We start from the raw sequence: 6,000 nt of genomic DNA on the forward strand, positions 1-6,000 counted from the left end.
GTATAAATAAATTTAAAAAGTGTCTATACTGGTTTTTATACAACTCATGCAGATCTGTTGTCACCTGGACCTGTTGATTTGATTTGATTTTTTCAGGAAATAATCTGCAGGTGAGGCATGCAGAAAGCTTCAAAATCTACTAATTTCAAAATTAGTAGCTCCCAAATGGCTGGTCAGAAGGCTTCACAATGTCAGTAGTAATACTAGCATTAAGTGTATAGGCTTTCAAAGTGATCAGTGCATTCACTGATTCTTAATCTATATTTCAATAATGTTTAAAATCGTATTAAAAGTGCCACAGCTGCTTTGTTTAATGGCAAAAACTTACAAAAAGTTCAGGAATTGAAACATCGATGCTAGCCATTGGCTGTTAGGGATGTGCACGAAACCACGGCGGGGCAGTTCAAAGGTGGCGGGGGTCTCCCTTTAAGAGTGGGGTTAGGGTGCATTTACCCCTCCTGCTGCTTTCCCCCCACTGGCATCAGTTTTTTAAAAAGCCCATCAGGGTGGCAGTGTACTTCCCTGCTGCCCCAATGCCCTCATCTTCCAGAGACCCCTGCCGCCTTCTAACTGGCGGAACTGCTGGTTCTTTGAACTGGTTCTGTGCACATCCCTCTTGGCTATGTGTTATTTGGAGAAAATACCTCCTTGTTTTCATATAAAAGGCATCGTATGTCCCTTTTGGTGCCCCATCCAAAAACCGTTGGTTTAAGATAAGAGTTAAGAAGCTTTACATCTTCATTCCTGCTCTAAAAAAAGAATGGAAATTGCAAATTAAGGTGCCCATCTTAACTTCTGCACTATACACAGTCTCATAAACCATTCTGGCTTTACAACTGAGAGTCCATCCATCCACACTTTGCCTTGGTATTTCAGATGTACATTGGGGAGTGGAGGGCTGCATCTAGGCAGATATTCAACAGGTGAAGCTTCTCCACTCACTTGCTAAGGATGCCCCTGATGAATTTCTGCCTGTTGCATATCTACATAGCACAGTTCTTTCTTCAAATGTGATATACTATAGAGAATGACTAGCTAGATATTCAAGAAATGTAACAATTTTACATATAATTCCTATAGGAGGTGTTTCTCTCTCATCTCACAAGAAGCAATTTCTGCCAAATAGGGCATAATTGATGGTCAGGCAATGGGGCTCCAATTCCTCCACTTTCTGTAACTTTCTGCCATGAAACAAAGCAGTTATGGCACTTTTTAAAAGTATAAAAAACTTTTTAAAAAAACATTAAAAATGTCTGCTTCAGCATCTACAGACTTAATAATATCATCATGTACAACCACCATGTCAGATTTCAGAGCTTTCTGCCCAGCCATTCAGGAGGCTTAACCCTCCCCCCCATTATCTCTATGGGACATCGATTTAAGATGAAAAACTTTGAATGAAATTCCAACACAGTCCAACCATCTGACTATTTAAACAGTTTTTAAAAAGGCTTTGCTTCCAAACATTTTAACATCATATTGGAATAGGTCAGATACGAGCTATGGCCATTTTGGAGGCTGCCGTGCATGCTTAACATGTCTCTGCATGACCTGAGATTACCTGGCCATGCAGGGTCCAATTGCACATGCGCAGCGGCCTCCAAAATGGCAGCCATGACAGCGGAAAGGCCTGGAATGGGCCGAAGAACTCCTGAACCGGGCATTTTTTTTTTAGCAAAACAGAGGCCAGCAGGGGGAGGGGAACCTTGAGGATCCCCCTCCGTGGCCTTAAAGAAACCCCCCGGAGGGGCTAAGTACTTAAAAAATACATATATATATATTTTTGAAAAGTGCTTGCGAACCCTCTGAACGGCTGGCGGGGGGTTGGTCCGGGGTCAAGCCAAACTGGGGTGGTTCAGCTCAACCCCAAACTGTCAGGCCAGTTCGACATCAAACCGGTTTGCACATCCCTATCAGTGAGTTCTCCCAGATGTGTTTTTTCCGGTTCTGGAATTGTACCTGGAGCCACACAAAGATGCTAAGATGTTGCAGAGGTGATGCTTTCCTTTATAATTTTCAATAAACATAGTGATTTAGGGTTGCAGGGAGAGAACGAGGCAGCCAGGCAAGTTGTTTGGGAAAAGGCCAAAGGGCAATTATTAAGAAGACAATTATCGTAAACACAGGTATCTGATTCCCCAAAGGAAGCTGGAGAGCAGAAGTTCAATAACTTAATGTAGGTGTCACTCCTACCCAGCAGTGCCACTGACTGTGTAAGGAATATAAGCAATGCTTGTTCCTAGCCCAATACCCTGAAGGCCCAGGCCATGATTAATAACTGAATTATCCCCCTCCTTTTAAATAAAGCAGTATAAACCCATACAGTGTGAAGATGGTGACCAGAATTTGGAAAACAGTTATCTTTCAAAATCCAGACCCCTTCATCTGCTCCCCAGCATCCATCGCCACAGTTAGGAGAAAGTCATATATCCCGTGGGAGACATCTAGGTCCCAAAACTGATACAAGACATTCACCAAATCGCCAGAAAACATTGGTGCTACTTGGTTGGGCCGGTTGGGCCCCCAAGCAGAACCAAGCTGAAGGGAGAGCTGAGATCCTTCTCAGAGATCCAAAGGAAACAGAGAGAATTGGCAACCTGAAAATCATCCTTACCCTCCCAGACTGGCAATATTGACATGGGGGTGGACAGCTGCTGGGAAATGCTGACCGGGCTCTGCTTGTCTATGTTGGACCATCTTATTTCTGTATTATTTATTTTTCTATGTAAACTGTTTTGAGAACTTTGGTTGAAGAGTGGTATATAAATATTTGTAGTATGGTAGTAGTAGCAGCAGCAGCAGTTCTATCTATCTATCTTTCCATCCAAACCGGATCAAGAGTGCTGTAACAATAAGGTGGGATCTGGAGCATCTTGAACAGCCATCGGAACATCATTAGCAGAAGCTTGGTGTGAGCAAAACAGGGCACAAAAGGAGGATCGAAAAGTGAGATGCTGTCCCAGGTGCAGACAAATATCCAGTTCCCACATCCCACAATGCCATGCAAGAAGCTGGGGGCATGAAGCTTCTGGCTTCTCCCTGCTTCATGCAACTATACCCCCCCAGTTGCATTCATATCGGTGGGGTGCAATTTGTCTGGCCAGTGGTCAAGGGACTTTTCCAAAGAGGAAAAATACAAACAAGAGCAACATCAGGTAACCTTACAACAATACCTGCAAGTCTATAAGTAGTTCTTGTGCAAGTCAGAGCCTGAAGTGGAATTTAGGGCACGCACGGACTCTGCTAGTCTGGGAGAGACTATCATCCCCTTCACATCTTAATTCCTGAATGGAGCATATCTGGGCCAGAAGCCAGACTGGAAAGGAACTAAATAGATGCATCTAGGGTTAGCTGGAGCTTGGATGCCACCACACACTCTAACACATTGCCCAGAAATGGGAGGTTGGAAACTGATCAAAAGTTATTTAAATCACCTGGGTCCAGTGTTGACTTTTTAAGAAGCTTAATGACAACCTCCTTTACCTGATGGGAGCATCACCCTGATTAAAGGAGGCATTTCCCACTCCTAGGAGTTACATAGGAACAGAGGAGGCTGCCATATATATTGTTTTACGTTTCTCTATATGTTTTAACTTGTTTTATGCTATTGTTACCCACCCAGAGATGAAAGTTTGGGGCAGTGTACAAATTTGATAAATAAATACATACATACACACATACAATATGCTGAGTCAGACCATTGGTCCATCTAGCTCAGTATTGTCTTCACAGACTGGCAGCGGCTTCTCCAAGGTTGCAGACAGGACTTAGGGGTGTGCACGGAACTGTCTGGCCCAGTTCGGTTCGAGGCTGGACATGCCTCAAATGGAACCAGGCCAGTTCGGTCCGGCCCCCTGTCACCCCCCACCCACCGCCGGTCCTGGACTGGTCCGCAAATTTTTTGTTTTTTGTTTTTAAATTAAATTAGATAAGTACCTTTAGCCCCTTCGGGGGGCTTGCTGAGGCCGTGGGGTGGGGGGTGTCCACACAGGTTCCCTCTCCCCCCGCTGGCCTTCCTGATCACCACCACCAGGTAACTTGAGCATTTTTGGCCCTTTTGGGCCTCCGTAAGAGCGCGTGGCCGCCATTTTGGTGGCCGCTGCGCATGCGCCAATGCCCTCTGCACATCCCTAGCAGGAATCTCTCTCAGCCCTATCTTGGAGAAGCCAGGGAGCGAACGTGGAAGCTTCAGTTCTTCCCAGAGCGTCTCCATCCCCTGAGGGGAATATCTTACAGTGCTCACACTTCTAGTCTCCCACTGATATGCAACCAGGGTGGACCCTGCTTAGCTAAGGGGACAAGTCATGCTTGCCACCACAAAACCAGCTCTCCGCTCACTCATGGCTTCATGGTGTGGGGTAAGTGTTGACCGAAGCCACTTCGAATTACACTTGTGGCATTTGCGGCAAGCAGCCCCTCCCCTCTGCTCTTAGGTTTTCTTTTGATGCAGGTTCGCATTGCATGCCTCCATGTTTTCCTTCTAGCCAACGGGGAGCGTGTGCGAGAGAGAGTGCTCCTTGGGTATGAACACAATGTTGCCTCCCTCCTACCATCTTAATGGCTCTATGTCAGTGCCTCTCCCTATTTGCTCTGCCATTTTCAGTAAAACTATCTTAAAACCAGCATTTTAAAAACCCGAGATAAGCAAGAATTCGGAAGGCAAAGCCCGATTTGTGTGTGGAGTGCTTGCAAAGATCTCAAATGGACTTCAGGGTAAGTTTCGCTGGTATGTGAATGCACACACTCTCTTCCGGGGGAGATTCGGGGTAACAGCCCTGGCTGTAAAAGCTCCCACCACCCAGTCCCTCCCTGGCCACCTTCATCCGCCACGAAGAGCAAGGGTCAAGCGCACACATGTGATAGGCCTCAGACTTCTAAGCTGCCTGTCAATTAGGCCCGTGCACTAAAAAAATATTGCATCAGATTTAACATGATAAACTTGACATTAAAAATGTTAGAATCTGAATTGGCACCCATTTTTAAACGGTGCACACTCAGATTGTGTCGGAATTCCAGCCAGATATTCCAGTTTATATCAGATCCCCCCACCCCAGGATCAATGGGAAACTAAGAAACAAAATAACTAAATTTCACACAGTGGTAGTACATCATGACAGCAGTATGCGTGTTCATAATGAAGGTGATCAGTCCATCTGTTGATTTTTTAAAAAATTTCAAAAGGTTTTTAAAACTTTGTAAAAAGTGCTGTCAGCTACTTCTTTTGTGGCAGAAAGTTACAAAAAGTGCAGGAACTGAAGGTCCCACTCTGGCCATCACTCAGGTCTGCTTTGGAGGAAACTGCCTCTTGCCTTCATATAAAAAGGAGTAATATCTCCTTTTTTGCACCCCATGTTATAACTCTGGAGAAGATGGGGAGAAAGTTCTCAAAAATCATATGATGTAGCACATGATGGTTGCATTAAATGTGTGGAATTCCAGTTCACCCACTGATGTTTACGATTAAAAAAAAAAAGGTTTTAAAACCTTTTATTAAGAAATACAATAAGAGAATCCCACTCTTTGCTTCTTGACAGAAACAGTCTGACCATCAAGGCTTGGGCTTTCTTTCTCAGCCCAGACAGGGTTACCCCTCCCCCCTTATTTTTTTAATAGTTTGCAAGGGTGTATTTGTGCACATCTGTTAGTACAAAATGAGAGTTGTTTATTCTATCTATCTCTATCTCTCTCCTTTTTTTGCAAATTCAATTTTTATTGATTTTAACAATAACAATATTATCATTCATTAAAAATACACACAAAAAGGGAGGACTTCCCGCTCACATTTCTTCGTGAATCAACAACTATAAAATTTACCCTTGCTATGATAATAAATCAAAACATAAGTTCAAACCCTTACAAACATAATTAATCTAACCAACCTGCGATTTATACTAAATTTCAAACCCTGCTGTCAAGTCTATAGTAGGAAAGTAATTCTTTAAATACAACAAAAATGGTTTCCAATCTTCTTTAAAACATTCCAAGTTTTGATCTCTCAAT

The sequence above is a fragment of the Hemicordylus capensis genome, chromosome 2 (genome assembly GCF_027244095.1).
Source record: "Hemicordylus capensis ecotype Gifberg chromosome 2, rHemCap1.1.pri, whole genome shotgun sequence".
NCBI classification, from domain to species: domain Eukaryota; kingdom Metazoa; phylum Chordata; class Lepidosauria; order Squamata; family Cordylidae; genus Hemicordylus; species Hemicordylus capensis.